The 21,432-nt window shown below is 38.4% G+C and overlaps 1 long non-coding RNA gene across 1 annotated transcript; it reads right to left on the bottom strand.

The window, feature by feature from the left end:
- Window positions 1-3,556: 3,556 nt before the first annotated feature.
- Window positions 3,557-4,594, bottom strand: LOC125775703 (uncharacterized). Its single transcript, XR_007421309.1, has 2 exons — window positions 3,807-4,594; window positions 3,557-3,742 (listed from the first exon to the last, which is right to left on the bottom strand). It is a non-coding gene; the product is annotated as an uncharacterized LOC125775703 (long non-coding RNA).
- Window positions 4,595-21,432: the final 16,838 nt, after the last annotated feature.

The raw sequence follows: 21,432 nt of genomic DNA, 5'->3' as shown, positions 1-21,432 counted from the left end.
CCAATTACGCCCATCTACAAACTCGTAATTTTAATAACCCCGCATATCCAGTTTCATCAAGGTATCTCAAATTTTATTCAAGTTGCTGCTTGCATGGACAACGGACAGACACACTGTCACCCGGATTTCAACTTTTCTCGTCATCCTGATTATTTATATGCATATACGAGGGCTGTCCGATAAATAACCGACCTAACCATGATGCACGCGACTTTTTCAAAAATTTTTTTTTTTTGTTTTCCTACATAGTCTCCTTGTAACTCCACACACTTCTTCCAGCGATGTTCCCATCTCTGCAACCCTTCCAAATAGTACTTAGCGTCTTTGTCTGCCAAATACGAGTTCACGAAAGAGATTGCCTCCTCATTTGACGAAAATCTCTGGCCGCCGAGCGCAGTTTTAAGTTAAGGAAACAAAAAAAGTCGCTTGGTGCTAGATCCGGTGAATAAGGTGGATGGTCAAGCAGTTCGAACCGCAATTCGTGGATTTTCGCCATGGCGACTGTTGAGGTGTGAGATGGTGCGTTGTCTTGGTGGAACAAGACTTTCTTTTTTTGCAAATGTGGCCGATTTTTCGAAATTTCTTCCTTTAGCTTGTCCAATAATGATGCGTAGTATGCTCCTGTTATAGTTTTTCCTTTTTCAAGATAGTCGGTAAAAATAATTCCATGGCTGTCCCAAAAAACACTCGCCATCACTTTCCCAGCCGAATACACAGCTTTAGTTCTTTTTGCGCCTGGTTCTCCCTTTTCAATCCACTGTTTAGATTGGTTTTTTGTTTCGGGCGTATAATGATGAATCCAAGTTTCGTCTACAGTTATCAATCGGCGCCAAAACTCGGTCTTATTGCCTCTAAACTGAGCCAACAGAGCGCTGGAAATGTTCATGCGCGCACGTTTGTGGTCTAGCGTAAGCAAACGCGGCACCCAACGCGCGGACAGCTTTCTCATGCCCAAATCTTGGTTTAATATGTGACAAACAGTTTCTTTTGACATCTTCATAATCTCAGCTATTTCCCTAACTTTAATCCGGCGGTCGTCTAGTAGCAATTGATGAACTTTAGCGATGTTATCGTTAGTGGTTACAGTTTTTGGACTCCCAGGACGTTCATCATCTTCCAAGCTCCTGCGACCACGTTTAAATTCAGCTGCCCATAATTTTACGTTGGTAAACGATGGTGCAGAGTCACCATACACAGAGTCCAACTCATCTTTGATTTGTGAAGGCGTATTGCCTTTCAAAAATAAAAATTTAATTACAGCTCGATATTCAATTTTTTCAATTTTGGGGAAATCACCGAAATAGACTCACAAAAACGACTGTCAACAGATAATTGCGCAATATAAATTTCTGAAATTTTGGCGAGTAGCTATTATAATATGCACAATTTGAAGTAGGAACTTTTTTTTCAGATGTGCCGCTAGCTTCACGTTGAGGTCGGTTATTTATCGGACAGCCCTCGTATGTATATAAAAACCCTATATCTTCCCGTTATATAAGAGTATGTATTAAAGAGGGAGAGTTGTAAAACAATTCTGGTAGATCTAAAACTGCTTCTGAAGGTAGCATTGTTCCTGAAATATCGATGCTTTTTGACAAAAACCATTGATGCCGTTGCCATTGATGTTGTGATTCTAATGTCGATGTTTTTTCAAATTTTACTTCACATCTTTGCAGCACTTTTTCTCGGTATTAATGCGAAAACATCTGCTTCGAAACGCTTAAACTGTCATGTGTTTTGTTGTAAAATACGGAGAATTCGTTGGTTGAATGTGCACTTGAATAATACTGAGAATTCGCTTATGAATTAATGTGAAATAAGTTTTACAAAAAATCGAAAATACATTTTGTGTGACAGTCTATTTCGTGCTATGTGTGTTAGAAGTTGTTTTTGAGCGTTTAATATAAGTTTTGTTTCGAATTCATCTGTTGTCATTCACAACTTTATTTACACCTGTAATGAATATAAAATCTTTATATGTATATATAAATCTCCTGACCGTGTGTTTGCATTTGAACTGCTCCTAAACGGATGGACCGATTTTGATGATTTTGTGTGTTTGTTCAAGGAGATTCGGGAATGGTTTAGATTTACAATTTGGTCCACTGGAAAATGTTTTTTTAAATTAATTTTTCATTTGTAATTAATTGCTAATTTTAAATGTTTGACCGATGGATGGCGCTACCATCGCAGTATTCAATATTCAAACCTTAAATTGGCACAAACGTGCATTAAACAAAACGATGCCAAAGTAAAAGGCGACATCTGTGGATCAAGTTTTCATATTGTGGACAGAGTTGTTCGTTCTTAAATAATAAATTGGGTCATTCAATACATCTATGGGTAGCTATAATATTTTTTTCATACCTGCTAACTATTGGAGGGGGTATCTTGACAGGCAATTTACAATTGCAAAAGGTCTGGCATAAAAAATAGTGGCATAACTAAAGTGTTGATAAAAAGGTCTATTAAAATTTGAGATATACAGAAATATTTTCGAAGCATTGCACAGAGCAATGCAACATTTAAGCGGGAACGATGAATACATATATGCGTACAATTTCAAACTGATTCTTCCTGAAAAATATTAAAATAGATAATATTAGGAATGGTAGAATAGAACTGCAATCAAACACACAATGCAATAAATTAAAACTGGCTCATTTATCATTCGATAAATAATATACCACGGGCATCCCAAAAGACTGATGCCATAACCTTGCCAGCCGATTATTTTGTCTTTTCACGCTTGAGAACCGTTTCTTAATATGCAGTCCACTAGGCTGACAATCGATTGGACTCGATTGATTTCACTGATGCACAGCCCAAATTCAATAGTATTTTTACCCCAAAAACCAATTCTTTCTTAACGCACGAAATTCTTTATGATTCATTTTTTATAAACTAACACAAGTTGCTTCACCAAAAATGCGATTATTCCTTAAATAATATTTATAATCTAACTAATAGAAATCATATAGATGGTATTAGTAGTACTACCCAGCGTTTGAAAAACTACGCTACTCCCAAGAATGATAGAATACAAGATTACGACAACCGCCATTATGAAACGTCATAGTTGCGTGTTGAGAAGAACAAGAGTGAAAAACTGTCAAATGGCTTGCAAATTGTAAACAGAAAAGTGAACACTTTTGTAAATTCGCAAAATATTATTAATTCTTTCGATTTTAATGAAAAGTTTTAGTGAAGCGATTGAATATTGTTGAGTGAAAAGATTTGAATCATTTCTAAAGAAATATATCGGCCTATTGATAATAAAATTGTCTATTAAGTTGTGATTCAAATGGATATAATGATTCTTGTGTTGTATATAAATATATACATATATTATAAGTTCAGATGTATCAGATGTATGAAATTATGATAAAAGAATTGTGAAATTAATTAATTAAAGAGGATTTAGTATTAAATATATCATTTCTTTTGAAAAATAACACCCACTTTTTTGGCAACTTTTAAATCGGCCGAAAAACTGACAAAAACTCGTTTTCGATCCTTTAATTGCATAATAATTATTACAACAAGCCACTGCACATTTCATTTTAGAAAATTAATATATTTATGCTTAGAAATTTAAATAAATACAACAGTACACTTTCACTGGTTTTCTTCATTTGAACAATTTCCACACATGCTACTCTATTTATTGTGGATGTGCCTAAAACTACTTACATATATCTTTTCTCGCAACAATATTCTAAACATTCCACTGAAATTTTTCCTGCAAAGACGAATGAATTAATATTATTTTGGGAATTTCCAAAAGTGTTTACTTTTCTGTTTACAATTTGTATGCATTTCTATGCTTGTTCTTCTCAACGCACAAGTGTGACGTCACGAAATTGTTGCACAATGTATTTGTTTTTGTAGAATTGTCAAGAGCTAAACCGAAAAAAACTAACGGTGAACTAGTGTCGTAATCTCGTATTCTATCATTCTTGGCTACTCCCATAGCATTTCATTTTACTCTTGCTACCGCTCTCTCTTTGTCGGGAGCCACAGCATAGCCTTAGCATAACAATGTAAAAGAAGTGCTCTACTCTGCTCCGAGTTTTGTTAGGTAAAAAACTATAGCTGGAGCGGGAGCAAAAAATTAAATTCTGCGCTATGCTCTGGCGTAGCGGTAGCAAAAAATTGGGAGCGGTAGCACAGCAGAGCTAATGAAAATTTTCATGTGCTACAACTCCCGCATGTGTTTGTTGTTTTTTTTCTTTTTTTGCTATTTTCTGTCATAATATTTGAATTAATTGAATAATTCAAACAAAAAAATGTTATGCAAATCATTTTGGCACTTGTTGCGTCAAGTGACTTTATAAATCTAAAATCAAATATTTTAAGAAATATATTAATAAAGTCAATTAGATAATAATTGAATAAATTATACATATATATTTTTTTATTATGTAAAATATTTACCATTTATTTACCTTGGAAATACCATACAAAAACTTCCTTGAAATATTTAGCCCTAAATATTAACATTAAAAACTGGACCAAGGAATGTAAAAATTGTCCATAGAAAATACACGACAATCCTGATTTTTTATCTTTAAAGGTATTTTAAGGCATCGCTTGACTTTAGACGCATGTTTCTCAGAATTGATCACTCTTCTTCTTCACATTTCGTGCAAATGCGAATTTCTTGGAAAAATCAAGTTTAGAGCCCCGTAATACCTCGCCGGTGTGAGTTTCGACTTTGTTGCTGTGGGCACTTTTGTAGAGTGAACAATTCTGAGAAACATGTGTCTAAAGTCAAGCGATGCCTTAAAATACCTCTGATCTGTAGGAATTTAAAGATAAGAAATCAGGATTGTCGTGTATTTTCTATGGACAATTTTTACATGCCTTGGTCCAGTTTTTAATGTTAATATTTAGGGCTAAACATTTCAAGGAAACTGAAAAAAAATAATAGTTAAAAAAAAACACCCTAATGTATATAAAAAAGGGGAAAGTAATGTAGTTAAAATTAATTTCGAAAATTCATAGAATTGAGTATTGTAATACATTAGGAATAGATGATGTTTTTGGTAATATAAAAATGGTAAATATTTTACATAATAAAAAAATATATATGTATAATTTATTCAATTATTATCTAATTGACTTTATTAATATATTTCTTAAAATATTTGATTTTAGATTTATAAAGTCACTTGACGCAACAAGTGCCAAAATGATTTGCATAATATTTTTTTGTTTGAATTATTCAATTAATTCAAATATTATGACAGAAAATAGCAAAAAAAGAAAAAAAAAACAAACACATGCGGGAGTTGTAGCACATGAAAATTTTCATTAGCTCTGCTGTGCTACCGCTCCCAATTTTTTGCTACCGCTACGCCAGAGCATAGCGCAGAATTTAATTTTTTGCTCCCGCTCCAGCTATAGTTTTTTACCTAACAAAACTCGGAGCAGAGTAGAGCACTTCTTTTACATTGTTATGCTACGACTATGCTGTGGCTCCCGGAAAAGTGATAGCGGTAGCGATAGCATAGCAATAATTCTAGAAATTTTGCTGCTACGGAGTAGTAAATGAGAACCCTGGTACTACCTATGTAACAGCCACAGTAAAACTTGGGCGGGTCCTCTAGTATACATATATAAAAGAAAGTGACGTTAGTTACTACGCTTATAACTGGAGAACGCCTGGACCGATTTCGGTGACACCAATACGGACAGGTCTCCTCCCAAACAAGGAGAATACTTAAGAAAATTTTGGAAAATTTTCCGAAAAAAAAATTCTGAAGAAAATAAATTTTCAAATACGATTTTAAAAAGGAAATAAAAACGAACATGATTTTAAATGCTGTATTGCCAGTAGATGGCGTTGTGTGCATCAACTTTTGACAGCTGCATGCATATGCACATTTGGCAACCCACGCAAGATGCAATGACTTATGTGACTTGAGTTTAGTAACATAAATATCGGCATTTTCTTAAGCTTTTATCGGCTTTCATTAGTTATTGCAATTCAATTTGTTCGGGTTTGTTCGAACACTTATAACTCGAGATCTGCTGAACCAATTTTCATGGTTATTGATTCGTTGGATTTGTCTCCACCCCGAATAGCAGAATACATATTTAAAACAATGAAAACTCGATAAAATTGGATAATTCCAAACAGTAACTTTTTCCCATAAATTTTTTTTTTCAATTTTTCTTTGTTTTGTTTTCCAATATTTTGATTTGTAAATTATTTGAATAGTTTAATTTCGGTCGCTTACTTTTTTATTCCGACTATTCAAAAGAAAAATTATTGAAAATTATTCAGAGAAAACTTTACGTGTGTTTCACACAAAGAGGTCAATTGCAGATTAAAATTTGTTACGAAGCCACGAAGAGGTCACCCTAATATCGGCCGGCGTTCGTTTTGCCCAAGGCAAGGCAAGGCAAGAAGTACCCCCAGGATGCGGTGACATACGTGCGGAATTATGGATCGCGGTCAATCAGCTAGCGATCATCACAGCACGACTTTTCAAACAACAGTTGCGATGTTTGATTGACTTTATTTTGAAGCAACGTATACTCGTATATGGTGCTGTTAGATGCTAGATGTACTCTGTTGAGTGGCAAAAGAGAGGCACGCACACATTCTTCTTTTGATGGTGGATGATGGTCACACCAGATCAAATTGATGAAATCATTTCTCCGGAAATTCCTGATGTAGAGAAAGATCCAGTATTATATGAAGTGGTGGAAACCAATATGGTTCACACTTCAATCCCTTTTCGGTTTGTATGTCTGATAATAAATGCACGAAACAGTATCCACGTGCTTTTCTCTCGGAAACGCAAACTGGAAATGATGGATATAAACTCTATCTCTATCTATCTATCGTCGTCGCTCACCAGATAACAGAACATTCAGCATTCTTAGAAGAGTGAATATCGAAGTTGACAACACATGGATCGTACTATATTCACCATTATTGTCTAATTCAAAACTCATATCAGTGTTTAGTATTGCAGTTTGATGAAATCGATAAAATACGTTTGTAAGTACGTCACCAGAGGGGGCAACATGACGATTATTGGTCTTGAACGATACGGTCGATACGTGAACTGTAACAAAGCGCTTTGTAGGTTATATACTTTTGCAATTCATGAACGTTTTCCGACTGTTGTGCGTCTCGCAGTTAATTTGGAGAATGGGCAAAAGGTGTATTTCAACCCAGAGAATATAGTATAGCCAGTGGAAACATCGACAGCAACAAAATTAACATTGTCGAGTTTTTTCTCAACTTTTGTCAGTGATGCGTTTGTGAGAACATTGCTCTATTCGGAAATACCTTGATATCATACATGGAATGCATTGTCGAAAAAATAGTTACGCAGAAAGCAAGGCCAACCAGTAGATTGACATCCAGGTGTCTAATGCATTAGGATGAATTTACACAATCCACCCGAAAAACGACGATTGTTTCTACCTTCGGTTGCTATTGATTAATGTACGCGGTTCAACTATATTTGAATCATTGCTTACTGTGAATGGTTCGATGTGTGCAAGTTTTGGAGAAGTAAGCCAGCAATTACATTTGCAGGAACACGTTAATCACTGGAATGAAAATGAAGTTCGCATTCTTTTCGATATAAACATCGACATTACCAAAGACATTTTACATCGTCTTCGCTAAAAATTGATAATGGTACAATTTCGGTTGATACTTCCGGTGGTTCGATATCAATTCACGAAAGATGAACTCATAACAAATGTTCGGACATTGGCTAAATTATCGTAACTACGATTCCTTAAGTGCACGCGCAATGTTAGCTGCCAAAAATGCCGAAGTTGTTGACTTAAACTGGAAGATTCAAAATTAAATTCCGGGAGACTTACGCTCATACAAATCGATCGATCGTCTTGACAATGAAGACGACGCCGTAAATTATCCAGTGGTATTTCTAAATTCTTTGGACAGGCTTGGTATGCCACCGCGTCATTTGCGTCTTAAAGTAGAATCCGTCGTTATTATGTTCTGCAATCTTCATGCGCCGAATACAAGGAAGAGAATGATTCTACGAATTCCTTTGATTTCTAACGATTTTCCATTTCAGTTCAAACGTATTCCGGCATAAATAAGGAAATGCTATGTTTTTCACACGGCCGTGGCGTGCTCACGAGTTGGAAAACCATTTTTTCTGTACACCGGAACAGAAACCAAAAAACGTTGTTTATAAAGCTGCATTACATTAAAAAAAAAATTAAATGATAAATTTAACTTTCTTTTCATTTCAAAATACATAATTTCACGCAGGACAACAGCTGCGGGGTCTAGTATATGTATGTAAATAATTGCGTTAGACGTTTAAATATGTACATAATATTTCAGATTTTCAAAATTCTGCCTTCAAAATTAAAAATCGAGGTCTGGAGCTTCTTTATAAGAAATTCAGATGCTTCCGCCACAACAAGAAATTAAAAACATCTGAATTAAAAACATCAGGTAACACGTCGAATCTTCGCTATCACTTTGAGAATGTACATAAAAAGGTATTATTCGATCAAGTTGATAATGCAGAATGCTCCTCTAAACTTACGCCGCACTCAGAACCAAAACATCGATTTTTGAAATAATTAACATATCACCAACCGCTGGGACAACAGCGTCAAGTGAGTTATCCGACAATAGTAATAAGAAGACCGCATGCATTGAATCGTCTCCTAGTACATGTACTCCGCCAGTACTGCAAAATAAATCGGATCAGTTGCCAGCGCTGATCCAACCTAATGTAAAAGATTTTTGGAGCAGGTCAAAAGTAGTTTTTACCAAGATGGCCCTAAATCAAGGAAAATTTCTGAAACAAATGTGAAATATATTATAATGGACAACAAGCCATTTTCCACTGTAGAAGGAAAAGGTTTTCTGCAGATGATGAAAGAACTGGTTCCGCTTTTTAAAGTTCCAAGTAGAGAAACAATAAAATTACGAGTGGATGAAAAATATGAAGCGCTGTCTTCAATTTGCAAAGAGTATATTCGTTAGTGCGACAGTTATTGCCTAACGTATGACATATGGACGGAGACAATGAAAAATCAGGCTTTCCTTGGGGTAACACATAATTTTTTGTGCAATTTACGTTTGTTGAGTGGGACGTTAGGAGTAATTGAATTGCACGAAAGTCATACAGCAGCTTATTTAGAAGAAACTATGTTTAAACTTTTCAACGAGTGGAACTTTTCTAAAAATAAAGTTTCTGCTTGTTTAACTGATAATGATTCAACCATGATGAAATTAAATAGAAGTTTGTTTGGCGAAAAAAAAAAATAATACCCTGCTTCGCACACACGCTTAATTTGGTTATAACGCAATCAATAGATAAGTCCACGGAAGTATCAGCTTTGATAACTAAGGTACGCGACATTGTTAAGTTTATAAAAAGAAGTGTTAATGCCAGTGATAAATTGCGGAAGAAACAAATAGACACGGGGCTTCTACAAGTAAACCAAGAAAATTATTCTTGACGTAGGAACGCGATGGAATTCATGTTTTTATATGTTAGAGAGATTTGTCCAGTTAAGTATTTTAAGTGAAGTACTGCTCACTCGTCCAGCAGCACCCTCTACGGTTAATGCCTCCGAGCTGAACAAAATTAAGGAGGTGATTGAATTATTAAAGTGTTTTTAAATTGTGACCAGGGAGATTTCGGCTGATACCCACGTTACCATTAGCAAGGTAATACCTTTAGTAAGCTGTTTAACTGAAGCTCTGGCAAAAATTTCAGCTCAAGACGCTATTGTCGGGGAGCTAAAAAGTGAACTGCAAAGGAACATGAATAAGAGATTTGACAAACTTGAATTTAATTCAGTTCAGGTGTTGGCTACTGTATTGGATCCGAGATTCAAATTTCTGCGTTTTAAAGATGCACTGGCTAAAAACAAAACAGTTTTGTATTAAAATAGTTTCATAAAGGTTGCAAATAATGGCGTTAGTACGTCGGAATCTTCGGATGAGTGTGCAAAAGAAAACCCGTTTGATATTTGGAACCATCATAAACAGTTGGCATACAAAAATGTGAAATGTAAGTTTTCCAATTTATCTGCTATTACAAAAACGGAAGTTGAAGTGCAACTTTATCTTGGATCAGCTGTTGCTTCTATCATTCAGAATCCAACAGAAATGTGGGATGATATGAAAAATGTATTTCCTGAATTGTATAAACAAGCTTCCAAATATTCATCCATTGTGGCCACTTCAGTCCCTAGTGAATGACTGCTTTCTAAAGCTGGAGCAACGATCATACAGCAAAGAAATCGCTTGACAGGGAAATGCTTTCCAAATTTTTATTTTTAAATTCTGTTTTAAATAAAAAAATTGTTGTTTGTTCAAAAACTATTTATATCTTTTATATATTGAGAAAAGGTTTTAATAGGTAGCTATTTTTTTAAGAGCTTGATAACTTTTTTTAAAAAAAAAAACGCATAAAATTTGCAAAATCTCATCGGTTCTTTATTTGAAACGTTAGATTGGTTCATGACATTTACTTTTTGAAGATAATTTCATTTAAATGTTGACCGCGGCTGCGTCTTAGGTGGTCCATTCGGAAAGTCCAATTTTGGGCAACTTTTTCGAGCATTTCGGCCGGAATAGCCCGAATTTCTTCGGAAATGTTGTCTTCCAAAGCTGGAATAGTTGCTGGCTTATTTCTGTAGACTTTAGACTTGACGTAGCTCCACAAAAAATAGTCTAAAGGCGTTAAATCGCATGATCTTGGTGGCCAACTTACGGGTCCATTTCTTGAGATGAATTGTTGTCCGAAGTTTTTCCTCAAAATGGCCATAGAATCCCGAGCTGTGTGGCATGTAGCGCCATCCTGTTGAAACCACATGTCAACCAAGTTCAGTTCTTCCATTTTTGGCAACAAAAAGTTTGTTAGCATCGAACGATAGCGATCGCCATTCACCGTAACGTTGCGTCCAACAGCATCTTTGAAAAAATACGGTCCAATGATTCCACCAGCGTACAAACCACACCAAACAGTGCATTTTTCGGGATGCATGGGCAGTTCTTGAACGGCTTCTGGTTGCTCTTCACCCCAAATGCGGCAATTTTGCTTATTTACGTAGCCATTCAACCAGAAATGAGCCTCATTGCTGAACAAAATTTGTCGGACGTAAAGCGCGAAACACATTTCGAACCGAACACTGATTTTGGTAATAAAATTCAATGATTTGCAAGCGTTGCTCGTTAGTAAGTCTATTCATGATGAAATGTCAAAGCATACTGAGCATCTTTCTCTTTGACACCATGTCTGAAATCCCACGTGATCTGTCAAATACTAATGCATGAAAATCCTAACCTCAAAAAAATCACCCGTTATATATCAATTAAAGGCGTACTACTGTATTCCACTTATTTAAGGTTCTGAAATAAGCTTTTTATGCTCACTAATAAAATACGTTTAAAAAGTTCAAAAATCCATCGATGTTTCGATACATCGATGTTTCATTTCACGGTGTTTGCATCCCAACTTCGGCCGCACTTCAAAAAAATAATGTTGATCAATCCGACACCATAGTTCTTTCGCGTCAAGCTATTTTCTGCATTAATATTTATCAAGAGAAGTGAAATACTAAAATATTTAAGATAACCCATCACACGTTTATGGATTCTGTATTGTGGTATAATTTTTCTTGTTTGTCAATTTTTCCCACCCGAGTTCGGTGGATACTACACTTTCTAATTTGCATTTGGTATGTAATAACAGGTGATCTAAGTAGAGTTACTTCCTTCAATAGTCAGATCACGCGTTAGTCGTATCAAACTACCATGTTATTTGTGTTCAGTATTTCTTGGGTTTTTATGACGGAAATACTTACGTTTGCAAATCACTCAACTTTATTACAAAAATTCACGTTCCACAGAAGCGTACAAAATACTCGACTTTCTCAAGCGAGATCGCTTCGTTCTATGGGCTTTTGAAAAGTTACTGTTTGTTGCCTGCAATTGAAGAACGTGATTTCGCTGACATTTGGGTTTAACAAGGTGGCGCCACTTCTAAAACATCACCTCAATCAATGGATTTATTGAAAGCATACTGGAGGATGGAGTCATATGTAGAAGTTCACGCAAGTGAGGAAAGTTCTCTGATCGCCATTCACTTGGGAGTGGCCAGAAACGATTCTTTTACATATGACTCAAGCAGCTCACGACTTCCGGTCTTTGACCAAGTATCCTCTGGGTAGCCTAAGAACATCCGTTTGAAGGCGAGCTAACGTGAGAAGGCGAAATATCCCCTACATAGGGTTGTGCGCTGGGTTTGGGACCCGCCACGTAAAAAAACAACCCCAGCGAATAGCAACAACCAGCCTCGGATGAGAGACCCCCCTTTTGATGACGACCATGGAAAACGAAATAAGGACTACGAATTGAGGGCATGCACCTGGAATGTCCGGTCCCTTAATTGGGAAGGTGCCGCTGCCCAGCTGGTTGATGTCCTCGTGAAAATAAAGGCTGACATCACCGCCGTCCAAGAAATGCGATGGACGGGACAAGGACAAAGACGAGTAGGTCCTTGTGGCATTTACTACAGTGGCCATATAAAGGAGCGCAAGTTTGGTGTTGGATTCGTGGTGGGAGAGAGACTCCGTCGCCGAGTACTATCATTCACTCCGGTGAATGAACGTCTAGCCACAATCCGCATCAAAGCGAGGTTCTTCAACATATCGCTGATTTGCGCCCACGCCCCGACGGAAGAGAAGGACGATGTGACCAAAGATGACTTTTATGAGCGCTTGGAGCTCGCTTATGAGAGCTGCCCCCGCCACGATGTCAAAATCGTGCTTGGCGACTTCAACGCCAGGGTGGGCAATGAAGGTATCTTTGGCACTACGGTCGGTAAATTCAGCCTCCACGAGGAAACTTCCCCAAATGGGTTGAGGCTGATCGACTTCGCCGGGGCCCGAAATATGGTTATCTGTAGTACTAGATTCCAGCATAAGAAGATACATCAAGCTACCTGGCTGTCTCCGGATCGAAAAACTACCAACCAGATCGATCATGTTGTGATAGACGGAAAACACGTTTCCAGTGTTTTAGATGTGCGTGCGCTCCGAGGTCCTCACATCGACTCGGACCACTATATTGTTGCAGCCAAAATTCGCACCCGCCTCTGTGCAGCAAAAAACGCACGCCAACAAACACAAGGAAGGTTCGACGTCGAGAAGCTGCAATCACAACAGACAGCCGAACGATTTTCTACTCGGCTTGCACTCCTGCTCTCTGAGAGCACTCGTCAACAACTCGGTATAAGGGAACTGTGGGACGGCATTTCAAACTCCTTACGTACAGCTGCAACCGAAACCATTGGTTTTCGGAAGGTGCAAAAGAACAGCTGGTACGACGAGGAGTGCCGTGTCGCAGCGGAGAGAAAACAGGCTGCCTACCTCGCAACGTTACGATCGACCACAACACGTGCGGGATGGGATAGATACCGAGAGTTGAAGAGGGAAGCGAGACGCATTTGTAGACAGAAAAAGAAAGAGGCCGAAATGCGTGAGTACGAAGAGCTTGATAAGCTGGCCGACAGGGGTAAAGCTCGAAAATTCTACCAAAAGATGCGGCGGCTTACAGAAGGTTTCAAGACTGGAGCATACTCATGTAGAACCCCCCAAGGTGATCTAGTTGCTGATGCCCAGAGCATACTTAAATTATGGAGGGAACACTTCTCCAGCCTGCTGAATGGCAGTGAAAGCACAACACCGGGAGAAGGCGAACCCGATTCTCCAATCGATGACGATGGAAAAGACGTTCCATTGCCCGACCAAGAAGAAGTTCGAATAGCAATTACCCGCCTGAAGAACAACAAAGCGGCGGGGGCGGATGGATTGCCAGCCGAGCTATTCAAACACGGCGGCGAAGAGCTGATAAGGAGCATGCATCAGCTTCTTTGTAAAATATGGTCGGACGAAAGCATGCCCAACGATTGGAATTTAAGTGTGCTATGCCCAATCCATAAAAAAGGAGACCCCACAATCTGCGCCAACTACCGTGGGATTAGCCTCCTTAATATCGCGTATAAGGTTCTATCGAGCGTATTGTGTGAAAGATTAAAGCCCTCCGTCAACAAACTGATTGGACCTTATCAGTGTGGCTTCAGACCTGGTAAATCAACAACCGACCAGATATTCACCATGCGCCAAATCTTGGAAAAGACCCGTGAAAGGAGAATCGACACACATCACCTCTTCGTCGATTTTAAAGCTGCTTTCGACAGTACGAAAAGGAGCTGCCTTTATGCCGCAATGTCTGAATTTGGTATCCCCGCAAAACTAATACGGCTGTGTAAACTGACATTGAGCGGGACCAAAAGCTCCGTCAGGATCGGGAAGGACCTCTCCGAGCCGTTCGATACCAAACGAGGTTTCAGACAAGGCGACTCCCTATCGTGCGATTTCTTCAATCTGCTGCTGGAGAAAATAGTTCGAGCTGCAGAACTTAATCGAGCAGGTACAATCTTTTATAAGAGTGTACAGCTGCTGGCGTATGCCGATGATATTGATATCATCGGTCTCAACACCCGCGCCGTTAGTTCTGCTTTCTCCAGACTGAACAAGGAAGCAACGCAAATGGGTCTGGCAGTGAACGAGGGCAAGACGAAATATCTCCTGTCATCAAACAAACAGTCGTCGCACTCGCGACTTGGCACCCACGTCACTGTTGACAGTCATAACTTTGAAGTTGTAGATAATTTCGTCTATCTTGGAACCAGCGTAAACACCACCAACAATGTCAGCTTTGAAATCCAACGCAGGATAACTCTTGCCAACAGGTGCTACTTCGGACTAAGTAGGCAATTGAGAAGCAAAGTCCTCTCTCGACGAACAAAAACCAAACTCTATAAGTCACTCATAATACCCGTCCTGTTATATGGTGCAGAGGCTTGGACGATGACAACATCTGATGAGTCGACGTTGCGAGTTTTCGAGAGAAAAGTTCTGCGAAAGATTTATGGTCCTTTGCGCGTTGGCCACGGCGAATATCGCATTCGATGGAACGATGAGCTGTACGAGATATACGGCGACATTGACATAGTTCAGCGAATTAAAAGACAGCGGCTACGCTGGCTAGGTCATGTTGTCCGAATGGACGAAAACACTCCAGCTCTGAAAGTATTCGACGCTGTACCCGCCGGGGGAAGCAGAGGAAGAGGAAGACCTCCACTCCGTTGGAAGGACCAAGTGGAGAAGGACCTGGCTTCGCTTGGAATATCCTATTGGCGCCACGTAGCGAAGAGAAGAAACGACTGGCGCGCTGTTGTTGACTCGGCTATAATCGCGTAAGCGGTGTCTACGCCAGTAAAGAAGAAGAAGATACTTCGGTCACGGTTCACGTTTGGGCCAGTCGATTGGTTATTAGATCGTATGATATCTACCTGTGTTTTTATTATGGGGATATGTAAAACCTAAGGTCTACGCGGACAATCTCACTCTTATTAAGCCCTTGGATCAAAACACTATATAACGATTTTCTTAAATTCTTAAAAATAATTTAATTTTAAAGTTATTCCAACGCTAAATCAGCAAATAGACGTTTACGTTGGTCCAATGGCATCAGGTATTGTGTGAAAGAACTTTTAGAGCAATCCCAAATCTTTTCGCAAAATGCACCAAGTTGCCGTTTGGGACAGCCCCAATTCTTGAAACTTTTTGGAATCGACAAATTGAGGTCTTCAGCAAGACTTGCCTGAACGGCAGCAATATCTTCATGACTTCGAGCGATTCCTTGTCATATTAGCACTTGAACTTTCTTCTTCTTATTTACTGGTGTAGACTCCGCTTATGCGATTATAACCCAGTTAACAATAACGCGCCAGTCGTTTCTTCTTTTCGCAACGTCGCGCCTATTGGAAATTCCAAGCGAAGCCAGATCCCTCTCCACCTGGTCTTTCCAACAGAGTGGAGGTATTGTACATACGAAGGACATGACCTAGCCAGCGTAGCCGCTGTCTCTTGATTCGCTGAACTATGTCAATGTCGTCATATATCTCATATAGCTAATCGCTCCATCGAATACGATACTCGCCTTAGTCAATGGAAAGGACCACAAGTCTTTCGCAGAAAATTTCTCTCGAAAAACCCTATGGCCGACTAATCAGATATTGTCATCGTCCTTCTGCACTATATAGCAGGACGGGAATAATGAGTGACTCATAAACTTTGGTATGTGTTCGTCGAGAAAGGAGTTTGCTCCTCAATTGCCTACTCAGTTTAAAGTTGCACCTGATGGCAAGAGTTCATTTTTTTTTGTTAGATTTCGAGGCTGACATTGTTGGTGGTGTTAATGCTGGTTCCTAAATAGAAGAAATTATCTACAACTTCGAAGTTATGACTGCACCAGTGACGTGGGAGCCTAGTCGCAAATGCAACGACTGTTTGTTTGACCACAGTTTGCCTCCTTATCCAGTCTGGAGAAAGCAGAACTAACGAGGCGAGGCGAGGGTATTAAGGCCAAAGATATCAATATCATCGGCATACGCTAGCAGCTGTACACTCATAAAGAAGATTGTACCTGCTCAGTGCAGGATGTATTCTCTCCGCTGCTCTTGTCTTACCAGCTGTTCGTTTGCGTTTTCCGAAACCAATGGTTTCGGTTGCAGCTGTACGTAGGGAGCTTGAAATGCCGTCCCACAGTTCCCTTATACCGAATTGTTGATGAGTGCTCTCAGAGAGCAGGAGAGCAAGCCGAGTAGAAAATCGTAAGTTGTGATTGCAGCTTCTCGACGTCGAAACTTCCTTGTGTTTGTTGACGTGCGTTTTTTTGCTGTAAAGAGGCGGGTGCGAATTTTGGCTGCAACAAGATAGTGGTCCGAGTCGATGTTAGGACCGCAAAGCGTACGCACGTCCAGAACACTGGAGACGTGTCTACCACAACATGATCGATCTGGTAGGTGGCTTTTCGATCCGCAGACAGCCAAGTAGCTTGATGTATTTTCTTATGCTGAAATGTAGTACTACAGATAACCATATTTTGGGCTCCGGCGAAGTCGATCAGCCGCAACCCATTTGTGGATGTTTCCTCGTGGAGGCTGAATTTACCCACTGCTGCCCACCCTGGCGTGCAAGTCTCCAAGCAGGTTTTTGATGTCGTGGCGGGGGAGTTCTCATAGGTGTGCTGCAAGCGCTCACAGAAGGCATCTGTGGTCATATTATCATTCTCCTCCGTTGAGGCACCGGCGCAAATCAGCGATATGTTGAAGTATTTTATAATTAAAAAAATGGACGCTGAAAATTTTCAACCATTTCGAAATGTAGGCAATTCTTAGGACCATAAAATGGTAAAAGTTTCAATTGAAGAACGATTATTTTGATAATAAAATATAATTTGTAAACTTTATACTTGTGTATATAAGATGAATATAATGAAAACAAAACTAGACCTCAGTTCGGGTGCAACCAAACATTTTATATTTTTGCTATTTGCAGGAATCAAAGCCAGGGAAATACCGTATTATATACTATATATAACTTATACACTTATCGACAAATACGGCATAAGACTACTTAGAAAAATTCTGATTTTGCGCTGGATTTCAAGGCTGATATTGTGTTGGTGTTGATACTGGTTGCAAAATAGACGAAATTATATACGATTTCATGGTTTTGACTATCAACAATAGCGTGTGAGCAAAGCTGCGAATGCGTTGACAGTTTGTTTGGTGATAGGAGATATTGTGCCTTGTCCTCGTTCAAAACCAGACCCGTACACTTTGCTTCTTTATCCAATCTGGAGAAAGCTGAACTGACGGAGTGATTGTTGAGGCCAATGATATCAATATCATCCGCCTACGCCACCAACTGTACACTCTTATAAAAAAGTGGATTTACTTGTACCTTCTCTATATAACTGTACGTATTATTTTCTCCAGCAATAAGTTGAAGAAGTCACACGATAAGGCTTCCCTTTGTTTGAAACCTCTCTTGGTATAGAACGGCTCGGAAAATTCCTTACCGAACCTAATATAGCTTTTTTTTGTGTTGCTTAACGTCAGCTTACATGGCCGTATTAGCTTTGTGGTGATACCAAATTCAGAGATAGCTGCATAGAAGCAGTTCCTTTCAGGGGTTATTTCCAAGACTTGGCACTTCAGCCAACCATATCTTGCAAAAAAACTGATGCGTTCACCTTGTCAGTTCTTCTTCTTTGTATTTGAATGGCTCGATCGCCTTTGTCTCTTTGTTGTTCTTAAGGCATGTATTTGCTTTCTAAATTGGGGAATGGGGTTAGCTATCTCTACACGTTACACTTTCATTGCCATTCAGCAGGCGGGAGAATACTCTGAACATCAGCTACTTGATCACCACTTGGTGACCTACAAGAGCACGCTCCAGTCATTGATCATAGTCCTTATAGGAATGCTGTGGTCACTATCAAAGTTAAGGCCTTTCATCCGCAACTGTGGTTTCTTTTTCGTGAGGAGTGGTTTTTACCTGGTGTGTTCCAAGCCCAACGCACAATCACGTTAGGCGAGTAGTAAAGAATTTTATTCACATACACTTAAATATAGCGAGCCATTCCATTCATGACCGTTTATTTTATTCAGCAAAGTGTTGTAACTTAACCAAAAATTCATGTATTATTGTAAACTATTTTCACAATAATACGCGACCTTTGGTTCATTATTATTATTAGCTTGTACTAAGAATTATTTTTCACTTTTTAGTTTGATGTACTTTAAAAGCGTATTGTTTATTTTTTAGGGTAAATTTTAGAATAGTATCCCTCGATTTTGGGATTAAAAATGGTATGTACTATGGTATTAAATAGTGCAAAATTAACTCTTTTTTCAATATTTAACTTTTGTTCAATTATTTTTCTTGTTCACATAATAACAAAAGGGTTGCATTACAGAAGTACTAAAATAAATAAAGAAAACAAATAATATGACCGAAAATAAATAACACATTCGGTCTCGCTTCAAAAAAACAACCCTTGCCGGATTGCCGGACCAAAACCTGGGCGAACTCAGTTTTTTCGGGTTGATCTCTTTTTTGCGTTGGCGGCTTCAGTCGCGCTTCAAAAAAATAACTCTGCTCAGTTCTTTTCGTTGAACTCTTTTTGCGTTGGCTTCAAAAAAAATAACCCTGGCCGATCCAACATCGCGATTAATTAAGATATTGAAAATTCTGAAAGATTTTACATTACTCATCACACGACCATGGATTTTGTATTTTTCTTTTTTACTTATTTTTATTCAATTATAACATATGGTAACACTATTTTTTTTGCATGTTTGCAACCATTTTTTGATTTTGATTGACCCACGTGTTGATCGTCATTTATGTCCTCACGATCACTTTGAAAACATTGACACCACTTGTGCACTGCTACGGGATATGAAATTCTAACTGGACAATCGATAAAAATAGCAGATTTTAACGCATACATATTGACATATAGATGGCGCCACCAGATTCAAAAAGTCCTGTTTACTTTGGAAAGCACCCTTGTATCACTCAATGTGTGAGATATGCAATAGAAATTCAGACAGAAACCTTTTCTTGCAGATGTAATTTTGTGTATTCAAAATGGGTGGAATCGGATCAACACTTCCCTGAGCCCCAATTTACCTAATATAAAGATTTTCGAACTTCCTGGTGACTTTATGTTGGATATATTGGCCAATATTTGAAAATTTCTGAACATATTTTACTCATAACCGTATATGGATACCATTGGGAAAAAACTGTACCTAATCTCCGTATAACCATTACCAGGATTTTCAAACGTAGGGCTGATTGTGTATAATGATTTTGGTTTTTCTAACAAATCTTATGCGGAATATATATGTATATAGGTCAGTGTATAAGTTATACATATATGGTTTATCTATATATAAAAATACTAAGATACCGATCCTCTGGTTGACGTTTTACATCGTAAGCTATTTCCTTGGCTTTGATTCCTGCAAGTTGCAAGAGTATTAAATGGTCGGTTGCTCCTGAACTTAGCGATTTCTTCCTTTTTTATACTATATTTATTGTGTTTGTTTTTATTGCTTGTGCGTTATTTTGCTTTTTGCGGTATATTAACATTAACGCTTATGGAGAGCCACGTCGTCCGACGAAACGACCGAATGCCGACAGAAAAACCACCGTCGTCGGATTAGTACATACATACCTCAAGATGTACGGTTTTTGTCGTGAAACAGACAAAGACAGCCTCTTAGCCTATAATGAGGGTAAGAGATCTTAGCATGGACGCCTTTCTCTGAAAGGAGTAATCTTTAGTAAGCTAACCCATTCGCACGAAGTAGACCTTTCTTGTCTAGAAATGGCTTTGTAACTAAGAGTGAGCTCTTTTTATCAATCGTCTTCGATTCTTTTAGTAATTATATGTCGCAGCTGAAATATAGCGTTTGAGTTGATGCGATAAGAGCGATCTTCTAATCGGAGGGCTCAAGGGAACGATGGAATTTATTCAAAGATGTCAATGTGATTTAGTGTTGTTTAATAAGTGTCGCTTTTTGAACTTTTGCGCATGGGTTATTGTGGTCAAAAATCGGGAGATTCCGTTAACCATCGTGTGGCATTAACCAGAGGAACTACTGCTACTACTACTACTGCTACTGATGCGGCAAGTAGAACGAATAGTTTTTGCCTTTAAAGATTGAGGTTTATTTCTTCTAAATCCTAAAATTTCATTAACTGTGAATAGAGCTATTCATTGGGTATTTCTTCAACTCGAGTTGTCATTGTGGTAACTGGCTCCGTAACTTGTCCACTTAGTATCCAACCAAATATAGAACTTGCAGCTAGAAGGGTGTTTGAGATTTTTTCAACACTTTCTGTGATAATTTAAGGCCATGTATAATCGTTGTGATCCTTGTTCTATTAAAGTCCTAAGTGTGAGCAGTTCTCTTCGTTTATTTTTTTTTTAATTCTCGCAAGTATTAAGCTTATGCCCTCCTTTACATACTTAAAGGCTAGCCACTGAAAAACGCAACTCCCTTCTTTCCTTTTCCTTCCTTATCGGCAAAATGTGTGCACAGTCAAAAACGTGGTAAAAACGCAGAAATCAGCTGTTCTCTTTTGTTTACATTTCATTTGTTTGACATTTCATACAATTCTAAAAATTGTGTCAGCAGCAACATGGAAGTGGACAATAGTGATCAAATGTTTTTAGAATTGTGCGAATTATACTCTTTATATAGTTTATATAAACAGTATAAAAACAAAAAAACGAAAGAGAAGGTACAAAATTCGCCCAATCAATCAAAACTGGGGCGTTTGCGGTTACCAGATAAAAACTTTTCGGGTAATGAAAAACAGGGAACCAGAACAACTTTTTTTGCATACAAGGATGCCAACGGACGTTTATAATTTGCTTCTGAATTTGATATCGAAATCCTGGAAGAAGCCAAGGCAGGGGATTGGACCCAAGGAAAGGCTCTAGTTGGTATTACTGTAAGTTGA

The sequence above is a fragment of the Bactrocera dorsalis genome, chromosome 1 (assembly GCF_023373825.1).
Source record: "Bactrocera dorsalis isolate Fly_Bdor chromosome 1, ASM2337382v1, whole genome shotgun sequence".
Lineage (NCBI taxonomy): Eukaryota > Metazoa > Arthropoda > Insecta > Diptera > Tephritidae > Bactrocera > Bactrocera dorsalis.
This window is presented reverse-complemented; position numbering and strand designations above follow the sequence as displayed.